The sequence below is a fragment of the Papio anubis genome, chromosome 1, assembly GCF_008728515.1.
Source record: "Papio anubis isolate 15944 chromosome 1, Panubis1.0, whole genome shotgun sequence".
NCBI classification, from domain to species: domain Eukaryota; kingdom Metazoa; phylum Chordata; class Mammalia; order Primates; family Cercopithecidae; genus Papio; species Papio anubis.
Genome location: NC_044976.1, coordinates 217,859,404 through 217,873,727, shown reverse-complemented (window position 1 = coordinate 217,873,727; position 14,324 = coordinate 217,859,404).

Genomic DNA, 14,324 nt, shown 5'->3' with positions numbered 1-14,324 from the left:
TATTTCAGAAGGTATTCTGTTCTTGCTTATGCTAGGAAACTAGTAGATACTGTGTAAAGAGGGAAATTAAGGATATTTTATTATAAGATATGTTTTATGAATAGGTATTTGTACATAATAGAATATACAAATTTTGTTATATAGAAAATATTAAATGCTCTACCACACAATGAAATAATTTTGAAATAAAGGCAAAGAGTAGATTTTGTCTTCTTACTGCAAAGAATTATATGTGAGGTCATGCATATGTTACCTCAGTTTACCCATTCCACACTATATATATATTTGAAAACATCACATTGTACATAATATACAATTTTATTTGTTCATCAAAAATAAAAATTTAAAAATGGAAATTAAAATAAAGGTAATAAAATCAAGCGTGAGGAAATACAATTAAACTAATGGGGCATATAAATAAACACAATGCATTTAATACATTTATAAAGAAACAAGATTATTCTCTCTGCTTGGTGGTCTCATTTCCAATACATCGTGACCCACTTCTTCAACTGATTTAGGTCTGTTCTCTGCTGTCCTATCAGAGAAGACATCTCCGAGCAGTGAATAGAAAATAGGAACACGCCTCTTACATACCGTGTCTTACACTTCTTTACAACGTTTATCTTCCTGATACTTTTCTTGGGAGTATTTGTTTATTATCTCTTGTCTACCATGGAATGTAGATCCAGGAGATAGAACATTTTACCCATTTTATCACTAGTGTCTTTCCAAAGCCTAATATAGCACCTATTCCAAAATAGATGCTCAAAAATAAATGTTTCTTGGGTCAATGCATTTTTTCATTTTTCAGGAGAGATTTGGTGAAACAAGAGGGTTAAAAACTCAGAATAGAATGACAACCGCACAAGAGCATAGTCAGTATAATATAGAAAATATTTACAAGACCTACTTGAAAAGACATAGTTGTAAACACATTTTCCATGATTGTTCAGAAATTTATATTTGTGGATAAATTAACTTCTTAAGAGACTGGAGCTTACTTGTTTAAGCTTAATAAATTTTAAAGTACGGAGTACAATATGCTAAGTGAAGTCAGTCAGGCACAAAGAAAATGTAGCATGAGCTCATTTATATGTAAAATAAAAGGAAATTGAGTAAGATAAATAGGAAGTTGAAGGGCGGTTACCAGAGTCGGGGAAGTAGAGAAATTGGGGATAATGTAGGTAAAAGACAAAATTAGTTACGTAAGAAAAAGATATTTAGAGATTTAATGTACAACAGAAGGACTATAGTTATATTTTATTGTATACTGCAAATTTGCTGAGAATAACTAGATTATGTGTGTTTTTAATCACAAAATAAACTACAGGCAGTGATGGATATGTTAAACAGCTAGCATGCAGTAATTATTTCACTTTAGATATCTATATCAAAACATGTTGCACATCTTGAATTTATACAATAAAAAGTAAAAAAAAACTTAATGACCAATCTGGACTTATTTAATGTTTATTTAAAATATTTCATTCTGTCTGTGGCCTGGTATTTGGGAGAAAGGGAGATAAAATACTTCAATTAATCATGTCAACACGATTTTTGATGAGAAATTAAAAACTGAAATTGTTCAAATTGTTCCAGTTCTCAAGAGGAATGCTTCCGGATTTTACTCGTTTAGTATGATAGTGGCTGTGGGTTTGTCATAGATGGCTCTTATTTTTTTGAGATAAGTTCATTTGATGCGCAGAATACTGAGGGTTTTTCACAAGAAAGGATGCTGAATTTTATGAAAAATCGTTTTTGCATCTATTGAGATGATCGTGTGGTTTTTGTATTTAGTTATGTTTATGTGGTGAATCACATTTACTGATCTGCACATGTTGAACCAACCTTGCATCCCAGAAATACAGCCTACTTGATCGTGGTGAATTCACGTTGTGATGTGCTGCTGGATTTGCTTTGCTGGTATTTCGTTGAGGAGTTTTGTGTCTCTGCTCATCAGGAATGTTGGCCCGAAGTTTACTTTTTTTGTTCTGTTTGTGCCTGATTTTGATATCAGAATGATGTTGGCTTCAAAAAATGACTCAGAGAGTAGTCCCTTCTCAATTTTTAAATAATTTCAGAAGATTTTGTACCAACTCCTATTTATATGTCTGGTAGGAGTTGGTTGTTAATCCATCTGGTCCAGGGCTTGTTTTGGTTGGTAGGTTTTCTTAATCACTGATTTAACTTCAGAACCCATTATTGATCTGTTCAGGATTTCAGTTTCTTCCTGGAAGAATTCTTCAAGGAAGATACATTCCTCGAAGAATTTATCTATTTCCTCTAGGTTTTCTAGTTTGTCTGCATAGGGGTGTTCATAATAGTCCCTCAGGGTTTTTTGTATTTCTGTGTGGTTAGTTGTAATATCAACTTTGTCATTTCTGAATTTGTTTATTAAGTATATGAAAATAAACTATAAAGGAAGAATAAAGAAAAATAGATTTAGGAGAAAAAGCGTTCAAGGAAATTAAAAAGCACATTGAGTCAGAATTTTATACCTTAAATTGTTTTATCTGTGAATATAACAATTTAATTATTTTATCCAAGTCCATAGAATGACTCTAGAAGTCCTTTTAAAGTCAGAATAAGTGTACATTTATGAAAGTATTTGTGTATCTATTAATGTCATTATTTCTTTGAATAATGTAAACATCAATCATAGAGTCTTCTTTGAAAAGGGAGTGAACAATTATGAAGTTTTGGAGCCAGGGATTACGATAGATTTAAGTCATCTAAATGAGGACCTTCGATTTACAGATGAGGAACTCAACCTTCAGAGAAGCTTCACAAACTACAAAAAGCCACAGCAAACAGAGCAGCACCAATGCCTACACTTCAACTCAGATATCAAGATGTGCATGTCTAGATACAGGGCCAAAGAGATACCAAGCTAAATAGCAAACAAAGAACAGTGCACCAATGAGTTGTATAATGATGACAGAAAATGCTTGACTGAAGGAATGATTGAGTTTAACCGAGAAGACAGGCATGGCTTTGTTAAATGAAAGATCAGTGGGAAGGATTGCCTTATTTATTGATATTATCCAAAATATATCTTCAGCTTATCTTTATAAATGTTCGTTAACAAAAATGAATGCGTTAGTTCCACTGTTCTAGTTAAATATTATTATATAACTATGTTTGGGCACGGTTATAAAATGATGCATTATATTATTAGTAAATTGTTAAATATAGCAAATGATCAATATTAAGTATCATTCCGGCAGTACTTTCCAAATGTAAGCATATTCATTGAAGTTTTTTTGAGCATTCACCATCTGCCAAGTTAAGAGGAAATGGTCAAAACACAGAGAAACTCTGCTTTCCTATAATTTATCATCTGATGTATATACCTGCATCACCACATGTACCTTAAAATTATATATAATTATATTCCCATAATCATTAAAATTTAAATTTACAAAAGAAAATGTGGTATATACACCATGGAAAACTATTCATTTATAAAATGTAGAATTTTATTATTTGTGGCAACACAGATGAACCTGGAAAATATTCTGTTAAGTTAAACAAGCCAAGCACTGATCTCATCGAGGTACAGAGGAAAATGGTGGTTACCAGAAGCTGGGGAGAGTAGGCGTGAGGAGATGGGAAGACATTGCTCAGAGGACAGAAAATTAGTCTGATGGAAGAATAGGTTGCCGTGTTCCATTTCACAATAGGATGAGTACAGTTAACAATATTGTATTTTACATTACTAAATAACTGGAAAAGAGGATTTGGAATGTTTTCATCACATGGAAATAATAAGTTTGAAGTGATGTATAGGCTAAATACCCTTATTTGATCATTACACATGTATGATCAATGTATGCACCACATTGTATACTGTAAGTATGCACAATTATGCATCATTAATAAAATACAACTTTAAAAATGTAACTGCTTATCCTTCTGTTTAGAGACAAATAATTCTGGATAAGTTTGCAAATTTTGACAAATTTGTTATATATATATTTTTTAATAATACACTCTCTTACTATCTGGAATTAATAAGTTCAGAAACATTTGGAGAGAGAACAATGAAGCACAGGTTCGGAGAATGGGTGAAACTCATAATCCAACTGTGTGGTGTCTAAAAGAGACTCACATTATTTGCAAAGACACCTATAGGTAAAAAGTGAAAAGAAAAAGATACTTCATGCAGATGGTAACCAAAAGATAGCTAGAGGGCCCATGTTAATTTAAGACAAAGTGAGTTTATGACACAAACTGTTATGAATAAAAGAAAATTGTATACTGTTCCGGATCATTTGTGTACCTTCCTTGGAGAATGTAATATAGATCTTTAGATACAAAAAGTATAAACATGAATGGATGTAACAGAGACCTAAAATATATGAAGCAAAAATGGACAGAATAAAAGGAATCAACAGTTCTATACTTATGGTTCAAGACTTAAATGTCCATTTTCAATAATGCATAGTGCATTAACATTATTAGAATGTTAATATAGTAGTGACTAGAACAGCACTATAAACCACCCTGACCTAACATATATGTGGAGAATACAGAAATAGTAGAATATGGATGCTTCTCAAGTACAAACAACACATTCTCCAGGATCAATTGCCACAAAACAAGTGAGACTAAATTTTAAAAGATTTAATTCAAAGTATCTTTTCCCATCAATGAAATAAAACTGGAAATCTGAAATAGAGGGAGAAGTACAAAATTACACATGTGGGGATTAAACACCACACTGAACACCTGTGGGTCAAAAAAGAAATTGTAAACAAAATTAGAAAATATATTCAGATGATTTAAAACAAACCCAACATAACAAAACATATGGGATGCATCTAAAGCAATTCTTAAGGAAAATTTTAGCTACATTGCCTACATTCAAAAAGAGAAGAAACATCTAAAATCAATAACATACTTTTACACCTTAAGGAACTAGAAAAGCAGACTAAATACAAAGCAGACAGAAGAAAAAAAAGAGTATTAGAGATGAATAAAATGCAGAATAGAAAAAACAATTTGACTATTTCAAGCTTTCAAAAGATCAAAATTTACAAAACTTTAGGTAAACTTACAAAAGAAAAGGGAGAGAGAGAAGTCTTATATCATGACAATATAAATATGAATATAACATGGGTATATAACTAGCCTTTCAGAAATATAATTATAAAAGAATATTACAAATAATTGAATACTAACTAGACACCTTCAATGAGATGAAAAACAAATCCTGGAAACACAAACTACCAACACTTACTCAAGAAGAAACTTAAAGTAGTGTTAAACAACACACTGAAAATTACAAAGCACTGCTAATAGCAAATAAGACATAAGTGGATGAAACAATATCGCACGTTAATGGATTGGGACACTTGTGGTTAAGACGACAATACGACCAAAATGTAGCCACAGGTTCAATACAATGCCTGTCAAAAGTCCATGCCTTTTGTTGCAGGAGTGGAAAACACTAAAAATCATGGAATTACGAGACTGCAAAAAACCAAAACAACCTTGAATAGAAAAACAAAGTTGGAGGATTTACACTTCCCGAGTACAAAATTTTCCAAAAAGATACACTAATTTTAAAAGCCTGGTAACAGAATAAGGACATACACATGAATAAATAGAACACAATGGAGAATCTGATTAGACATAAACCCGTGTGTCCACAGTCAGTAATCATCCGACAAGGACGCCGTTGTCTCTTCAGTGGGAAAAGACTCACTTTAGCACACTGTGCCCAACCAGATATCCACAAACAAAAGAAGGAAGTAGGATTACAAATCATACTTAAATTGATCAGGGACCTAAACATAAGAAGTAAAATTATAAAAAATATGAGAAAAGATAAGGTTAAATATTCAAGGCCTTAATTTTAGCATTTTTTTTTTAGCATGATACCAAAAGCATAGGCAACAAGAAAATAAATAATTGGACCTCATCTAACTTCAGAATTTTTGTGCTTCAAAGGTCTCAATCAACAAAGTAAAAAGAGAGGAGAGTGGGAAAGCTGGCAGAACAGAACCCTTTAACAATTGTATCCCCCATAGAAACATCAATATTAATAACTATTCTTACACAAACATACCTTCACAAAAGCTAGTAAAGGCATGTGAGAGATCATAGTACCTGGTTATACAATTTTCTTCTGGTTATAAAATAATAAGATAAGAAACATTGAAGAGGGCAAGAAGGAGAGTTTTTCATTACCTGCATTTCTTATCCCCAACCTCAGACAGCACAGTGTAGGGAGAGATACCAAACATCTAGGGAATAAAAAGGGAAGCAAGTGTAGGACTTGGTATTGGTGCCTAACACAAGGCCCACCACGGGAAACTGAAAACCAGGCAGCCCCCACAACCACTGACTCCAGCCAGTCCACAAAGTCTGAGCCTCCCCATCTACAGCAACACGAGGCAGAAAGCTGCAGCCCACGCAAAGCAGAATTAATGTGCAGTCATCATCACTGCTACCCACCCAGAGTGGCCTTACGCTCTGCGAAGTATCCACTGGCAGGCAGGCCTCAGTGAACACGGGCCTCAGACGTGCATCAGTGCTGCACCAGCCTCAGTGGCCACAGGATATCATCTGGGACCCACTCCAATTCCAGTGGCCATGGGATTACCGCATTGCACAGCACCAGTCATGGCAGTCCCAGGCTTAGGGCACCACCTAGAGCTGCACTGCCCACAGCAATCTAGAGCTTAGGGACCACACCAGACAACCTGCTCAGAATCTCTAGACAGGCTTACTACTGAAAAACGTTTCAGGACGAAACAAGTCTACAAAGACTAAAACAAGTGTCTGTTTTATTAGATGCAGAGACATTGATGCATGAGTACAGAAGGAAGAAAAATCAAAAGAGCATACGACACCAAACAAACAAATGGAGATGTATAAATTGCCTGACAAAGAATTTGAAATAACAGTTTTAGGGAAGCCCAGCAAACTTCAAGAAAATACACAGAAACCATTGAAACAAATGACAAATACAATATGACCAGAATGATAAACTTAGCAAATATTGAAATAACTTTAAAAATCTAACAATTTCTAAAGCTGAAAAATATAATGAACACAATGTAAACTTCAGTTGAGACCATCAACAGCAGAATGGATCAAGCCAAAGAATCTGTGAACTCAAATCCAGGTTGTATGAAAATAGAGAAGAAAAAATGAAAAATAGTAAAGGAAACTTAGGACATTTATGGACAGCAACAAAACAGCACATTTTTGAGTCATTGAAGAAGAGAGAAGAAAATGATAAAGGGGTAGAAAGCTTATATAAATAAATAAAAGTTTTCAAACCTGGAAAAAGATGTAAATAACCATGTGCAGTGAGGTGAAAAGTAACCAATCAGATTCAATCCAAAACAAGAGCTACTCACAAGACATATTATAGTCGACCATCAAAATGGGAGAAGCTTCTCTGTATTGGTGGCAGGTAGGTAGGCTTTTCTAGCTCCTTACTTCCACTCATCCCAGAGTTCCACCAGCACTGGCTCAAAGAGTATGCACCTAGAGCTAGTGAGATTGGGATGAGCTTACAAAGCAAGAGAAGCCTATCGTTCCTTGCTCACCCATAGATTATGTACTATTACTCAAGGCTGGCTGTATTTGTTAGAGAAGAGAAAGTCTTCTTGTATCACATATGAGCTGAATTATTGCTTATCTGAGAATTACCAGAAAACTTCCTAACACCCAAGACAGGAAAAGAGAATAGAGCCAACATGTTGGGATTTCCAGAGCAATGAAGAGAAAAGAAAATCCTACTGTGTTAGTATTTGCTGACAAACCATACTTTTGTCTTTCCTAGGAAGCTGATATACAGCAGTGGAGATTAAGCAACAATACCTGAAGCACAAATAACACTGAACAGAGCTGAGCTTCAAAGCACACTGAAATGCTTAAAAGGTATAAAGAGGAAAAGAACTGGAATTTTGTCTATGTGCTTATCATCTAGCTTCAAGGAGAAACACAGTTGGGGTTCAGTCATTTTGAAACAATGGTTAGAAACTACTTAATAAAAAGTTCTTAAGCTTTTTATTATTTATTTATGTATTGGTTTATTTATTCATTTTGAGATGGAGTTGCTCTGTCACCCAGGCTGGAGTGCAGTGGCACACTATCTGCTCACTGCAACCTCTGCCTCCCAGGCTCAAGTGATTCCCTTGCACCAGCCTCCCCAGTGCTGGGATTGCAGGTGCCCACCACCATTCCTGGCTAATTTTTGTATTTTTAGTAGAGAAGGGATTTCACCCTGTTGGCCAAGCTGGTTTCAAACACCTGACCTCAAGTGATCCACCTTCCTCAGCCTCCCAAAGTGATGGGATTATAGGCCTGAGCCACTGTGCCTGGCTCTTACTCTTTTTATGAGAAAACTAATAATTCAAATTAAATTGAACCAAATGGTTTTCTTGTAAAATGGAGCAACGTTCTGCATGCTGGAAAATGAGATGCTCCTGGAGTTTGTGTCTTGGCCCTCTACCGTTGTTTTCCACATTGATATTTAAATGTTCTGTTTAGAGATGTGATGTGTTCCCAGAACTTTCTGAAGAGCCTCACCATGTCCTCATTTCTCAGGAGGTAGATGAGGGGGGTTTAGCATGGGAGTGAGTACAGTGCAAAATACAGATACAGCTTGTTCCTGCTCAGGGCTGTGGGAGAAACCCTGTGTCATGCATATTTAAACACACAGTTCCTAAGTAAAGACCACTGAAAGATGGGAGGACCAAGTGGCCAAAGCTTTGTTCCTACTTTAGGGGGATTTCATATGAAGGACTGAGGAAGATGAGGTATGAGAAGCCCTAAGTCCAAGCTGAAACAGATAAGAAGTAGAGAGCCACAGGCCAAGATCAAATGGTAACAAGTAGAGAGTCTGCATTTGAACCAGGCAGTCTGACTCAGGGTTCGCATGTCATCTCAACCATGGATGGCCACCACAGACACCTTGTTCCTTTCTTATCCCCCATATTCTGGCTTGTCTCTTGCCATGTACACTTACCCTTAGGCTCCATACCTGGGGCCACCTGCCCCCACGATCCTGTTCCCATATCTCACCTTGAATGAAGAGTTAAGCCAGGAATGAAGCATCTGAAATAATGTTGAAGGAGAAAAGCTGAAGTGAGTGGAGAAGGACATCACTTTGTGTTCTTTACTTTCTGTCGGCCACTGCCTGTCTCCCAGTATAGACCCTACCTACAGGTGAGGCCTCCAGCACAGCTCATCTCCGCACTGTCTCCGTGTAGAACCCATGTCCCTGCTCAGATTAGATATACGAAATCCCCTAGTTGTAGATTTGGGGGCCTGTGGAAATGAATCTCTCATAAACTGCTGAAGGGTACAAATTAACACAGCTTGAGAGAAGTGGCCTGGAGTGAACTTCACTTCACACTAAGCCAGGACCAGATTATTAGTCCCAACAAAATAGTTTGTTTATAGTCCCTCTTGTGGACTCCAGAAGAGGAAGACGGCAGATAGGAGGCAGGACTGACTTGCAGCTCCTGCTCGGATGGACAGAGCAGCATGTGGAGATTCACACTGTGGACTTTTGCTACAAGAACTACCATAGGACATACCAGGAAAGCCAAGAGAATCCAAACACCCTTTGACACTGCAGGCTCCGTGCCAAAAACTGAGTGCCAAAATGTGTGAAAGAAGTGTAAAAGGGGGCTGCTCCACCCTCAGACACATCCTCCCTGGGGAACCTGAAGGTCCAGATGGTGTGAAAATGATTTAATCTTACATGGAGCTGAAATGAATTTAGAGAGCCAAGCAAAATACACAGGTAAGGGAAGCAACAACAAAGAGCTATGCAGGGCACTCTTGGCCCCCAGGGAAGCCATCTCTGACTTTGTCTTGCAGGGGTCCTTTGGGAGGGCTGCCAGTGGGGTGATGAGGAAGACCACAAGGAGAGAAACTTTCAGATCAATTTTGTAATAATCTTGACTAATGTGAAGTTTCCTGGAAAGAACCTGGGGAGGGGAAACTGGGGATGTAGACACAAGCACAGAAGTTGAGGCAGACAGAGAGGCATGAAACCTAAAAGCCCTGCTTGCTTTCTTAATGAGGGGCTTGTAGACTGGGGCAAGTTCTCAGCCCTGCTCACCAGCTACCTGGAAAAAAACTCAGTGCTACTGGGGGCACAAAGTGGAGGTGAGACTGGCCTTTTGTGCTGCGTGGGAGCTGGGTGAAGCCTGTAACTGCTGGTTTCCCCCACTTCCCTGGTGACCTGCATGACACAGCAGAGGCAGTCATAATCCCCCTGGAAATGTAACTCCATCAGTCTGAGGACCACACTCCAGTCCCACACAGCAGCCAAGGCAAGCCCTGCCCAAGGAGAGTCTCAGCTCAGACACCCCAATTCCACACAGCAGCCAAGGCAAGCCCTGACCAAGGAGAGTCTCAGCTCAGACACCCCAATTCTACACAGCCGCCAAGTCAAGCCCCACCCAAGGACAGTCTGAGCTCAGACAGGCCTAACACTGCCCCCACCTCATGGCCTTCCTCTACCCACCCTGGGAGCCAAAGATAATCTCATCGGGACTCTGAGGTCCGGCCCATTGCCTGAGAAATCAGGATACTTACGCAGGTAACCCTAAGGCAAGCTTGTGTCTTCCCTACACTACTGCAGCTGATGCACTCTTGAAAGAATCAACTGCTGGCTGGAGACCAACCAGCACACTTATAAAAAAATACAGCCAAAGACCCTCATGGGGTCCCTTCACTCCCCTGCTACCTCCACCACAGCATGTGCTGGTATCCATGGCTGAGAGACCTGAAGCCAGATCACACTACAAGGCTCTCTGTGGACACTGTCCAGTACCAGCCCAAAGCCCAGTAGATTTGCTGGGTGGTTAGATGTGGAAGAGAAACAACAATCTCTGGCCTTTGGTTCTCAGGAACCCCATCGCTAGAAAAGTGGAAGATGCACCACATCAAGGGGAGCACCCATGGGACAAAGAATCTCAACAGCAGCCCTTTAGCCCAGATCTTCCTGTCTCCACATAGTTTACCCAAATATGAGAAAATCCGGGAAACTGATACGAAATGTGACAAAACAAAGTTTTCTGACACCCCCAAAAGATCACACTAGCTCACTAGCAATGGATGCAAATGAAGGAGAAATCCCTGAATTGCCAGATAAATGATTCATAAGGTCAGTTATTAAACTACTCAAAGAAGCACCAGAGAAAGGTGAATACCAACTTAAAGAAAATTTTAAAAATATTACAAGACATGGATGGAAAAATCTCCAGAGAAATAAAACACAATCACAACTTCTGGAAATCAAAGACATAGAGAAAAATGCAAAAATTTGTGTACTTCTTTAGATATAACAAACCAATGATGCATGGCATCAGGATAAATTCAGAAATAATTATTAAACAAGATTCCATGTGGTAGAGATGAACAATTAGATTTTGTCTATGTTCAAGTGAATGGTGTTTTCAAACCCAGAAGATGATAGAAGAAGGAATGAAAAATTTTAAGTTTAAGCTGCTGAGGCAAGCTTGAAAATAATTAAGTCTGACATTTGATATTCTTTATAACCATATTATTAATTACTCAGATGGGGGAATGAAGGCAAGTCATTAACCTACAAAAACCCCAAAGTACAAGGAAACAACAACAAAAAGCCTTTAAGACTGAGTCTCACTCTGTCGTCCAGGCTGGAGTGCAGTGCTGCTATCTCATTGCAACCTCTGCCTCCCCAGTTCAGGCGATTCTCCTGCCTCAGCCTCCTGAGTAGCTGGGACTACAGATGCGTGCCTCCACGGCGTGTTAATTTTTGTATTTTTAGTAGAGATGGGGTTTCACCATGTTGGCCAGGCTGGTCTGGAACTCCTGACCTCAAGTGATCTGCCCGTGGTGTCCCCACAAAGTGCTGGGATTACAGCCATGAGCCACGGTTCCCCCACTGATTGGGTTAATTCAATTGCTTTGTCTTTAAGCGCTGATTTTTTTTTTTTTTTTTAAATGCCAGTACCATCCTGTTTCGGTGTTTAATAGCTTTGTGGTATATTGGATAGTATGATGCCTATAGATCCATTCATTTTGCTCAGAATTGCTTCAGATGTTTGGAGTCTACTATGCTTCCATATGAACTTTAGGATTGTTTTTTCTATTTCTGGGAAGAATGTCTTTTGTATTTGGATAGTGATTGCTTTAATTCTGTAGCTCTCTTTTGGTAGATGGACATTTTAATGATACCAGTTCTTCTAATCCACGAACACAGGGAATCTTTCCATTTGTTTGTGATCGCTTCAATTTCTTTGAGTTCTATAGTTTTTCCTGTAGAGATCTTTCACTTCCTTGGCTAAATGTATTCCTAGTTATTTTGTATTTACCTTAGGTTTTGTAAATGAGGTTGCCTTATTTCACTTTCAGATTGTTCACTGTTGGCATATATAAATGCCACTAATTTTGTATGTTGATTTTGTATCTTGCAAATTTACTGAATTCATTCATCAGTTCTAACAGTCTTTGCTGGTATCTTTAGTATTTTTTTTTTAAATACATGACCATGTCATCTGTAAACAGGGAAAATTTGACTTCCTTCTTTCCAATTTAGAGGCTTTTGTTTCTTTCTTTTGCCTAATTGCTCTGGCTAAGACCAGACACAACTTCTTTTTCTCTTTTTTCTCTCCTGAATTCATGTGAATTCAGGATGTTATTCTTGTTTTTGAATAGTTTCTAGTTGTGCTTTTGTGGGTGTGGATGAATGATCCTGGAGAATCTTCTATTCATCTATCTTGTTGCTATAACTCCTATGAGTCTTTGTTGACTTTAAAAATACAGTTTGCTGTTAGAGTATAAAAACTCTAATTTGTGTACATTGATTTTATATCCTGAAACTTTCCTGAATTTATTAGGGAAGTTTTTGTTGAAGTCTTTAGTTTTTTTATATGTAATATTATTTTATAAGCAAACAGAAACCATGTCACTTTTTCCTTTCCTATTTACATTTTTATTTTCCTTACATAATTGCTTTGTCTAGGACTTCCAGTACTATGTTACATAAAAGTGGCAAGAGTGACCATTCTGGTTTTTTGCTGAATCTTAGAGAAAAAGCTTTCAACATTTCATTGTTAAGTATTGTGTCAGCTGTGGGTTTGTCACATGTGGGCTTTATTATGTTGAGATACATTTCTTGTATACCTAATTTGTTGACAGTTTTGGAATTTTGTCAAATGTTTTTCTCCATCTACTTAATCACACAATTGTATCATTCATTCTGTTAATGTGCTATGTGATGTTTATTATTTTGCATCTGTTGAAGCATCCTTGCATCCCTGGGATGAATCCCATTTGATCATGGTGAATGCTTTTGGAAATGTACTTTTAAATTCAGTTTGCTACCTTTTTTTGAGGACTTTTACATTCATGTTCCCAAAGGATATTGACCTGTAGTTCCTTTTTTGTTCCCGTGTCCTTCTGTGGCTTTGGTATTAGGGTAATTCTGGCCATCTAAAATGAATTTAGAAGTATTCCCACTTCAATTTTTTGGAAGGGTTTGAAGAATTGGTATGGTTCTTTCTTACCTTGATAGAATTTTTGCAGTGAGTCCATATTGTCCTGGGCTGCTATTTTCCTTTTGGTGGGAGACTTTTATTACTACTTGGCCATTACTATTCATTAGTTTCATGATTTACTATTTATAACTAACTTGATAGGTTTTATGTATCAATGAATTTATATCTTCCAGTTTATCTAATTTTTGGGCATGCAATTATTCATTTATATCATAATCTTTTTGTATTTCATGGCCTCAGTTCTTTTACAATTTCATGGAGCAAGATGGCTGAATAGGAGCAGCTCCAGTCTTCAACCCCCAGTGCCAGCTACACACAGAAGACCGATTTCGGCATTTTCAACTGAGGTACTGGGTTCATCTCACTGGGGAGTGTCAAGATCGGTATCACGCTGTTGCAGCCCCACCTCACCTGAAGCGAGCTGAAGCAGTGAGGCATTGCCTCACCTGGGGAGCTGGCATGAGAAGAGAAGTCCTGCACCTGGCCAGGGGAACTGAGACAACACCTGGAGAATCGGTAACTCTAACGCACTACCGCGCTTGAGCAAAACAGGAACACCTAGGCATCAGGTCCACACCTGGCTGGGAGGGGTCCTGGCTCCACGGAGCTCTCCTCATTGCTATCACAGTAGCTCCAGATCTGGCTGGCAAGGCAGCAGCGGTGGCTAGAGGAAGCGCCTGCATGGCCACCAGGCTTAAGTAGGTAAACAGCTGCTGGGACTGGGTAAGAGGTAGCCTGACTTGGAACCTCTCCTGTCACTGAATGCTGCCAATAATGCAAACTGAACGAAGGCCAACACAC